Source organism: Nannospalax galili, unplaced genomic scaffold, assembly GCF_000622305.1.
Source record: "Nannospalax galili isolate Female #2095 unplaced genomic scaffold, S.galili_v1.0 scaffold741, whole genome shotgun sequence".
NCBI classification, from domain to species: domain Eukaryota; kingdom Metazoa; phylum Chordata; class Mammalia; order Rodentia; family Spalacidae; genus Nannospalax; species Nannospalax galili.
In genome coordinates, this window is record NW_008346093.1 from 529,798 (window position 1) to 531,114 (window position 1,317).

Here is a 1,317-nt window from a genome sequence, read left to right on the forward strand (position 1 = left end):
AACCCACAGAGTGGGAGAAAAATCTCTGACAGAGGATTAATATCCAGAATATACAAAGAAGTAAAAAAAAACAAAGAATAAAGAAAACAAATGACCCAATAGAAAGATGGGTTATGGATCTGAACAAAGAGCTTTCAAAAGAAGAAATTAAAATGATTAAGAAACACCTTTAAAAGTGTTCAACATCCTTAGTAATTAGGGAAATGCAAATCAAAACCACTTTAAGAGTTCATCTTACCACAATCAGACTGGCTAAGGTCAAGAAAACAAATGATACCAAATGCTCGAGAGGATGTGGGGAAAGGGAAATGTTCATTCACTGCTGATGGGATTGCAAACTCATACAACCTCTATGGAACACAAGTGTGGAGAACTCTTATAAAACTAAAAATGAATCTACCATATGATCAGGTTATACTACTCCTTGGCATATACCCAAAGGACTCATCCTACTGAAGAGGTACTTGTGCATCCATATTTGTTGCTGCTTTTTTCACTCTAGCTAAGAAATGGAAACAACCTAAATGTCCCTTGACTGAAGAATGGGTAATGAAAATGTGGTACATTTACACAATGGAGTTCTGCTCAGCAGTAAGAAACCATGAAATTATGAAATTTGCAGAGAAATGGATGGAACTAGAAACTGTTAGACTAAAGTAACACAGGCTCAGAAGAACAAGTGATGTATGTTCTCTCTCATTTGTAGATCTTAGCACCAAATCCTTATATACAAGTATACCCATCACCAAAGAAGCTTCTTTTGCAAGAAACGTTGTCTAGTACAGAGTTCCACAACTGGTAACACACAGAGAATAAGTGTCTGTGAGATGCCCAACCCTAAGTGACACATTAACCATGGAACCTCTACACTTAAGGCTCATGGAGCATAGTTGAACAAGGGGCAGAGAGAATCCTAGTGCACTTCTCAACTTTCATCAGTGAAACTTCCTCATGCAGCAGAGGGTGATGCCACAACTGGCCAAATTGTAGAGAGTAAGAGACTGGGGAGTGTGTGTCCTTAGATAGGACTCTTATATTAAATCTCTGGCACCCAGGGCTCAGGGACCATTGGAGAAGAAATGGCAGAAAGACTGTAAGAGCCAGGAATGGTGCATGACCATAAGGAAATGGAGTCTTACAGGCTCCTGGGAACTTGCTCATATGAACTTATAGCAATGGTCACAGCATGCACAAGACCCATGCAAACTCAATCAGATAAAAACCAGCATAGAACTGGGGAAATAGGTTTGAGGCCCCAACCCTAGCTGAGGAAATATTGGCAGCTGATCACTGCTGGGTGAGGGAGAGTTTTTTTAA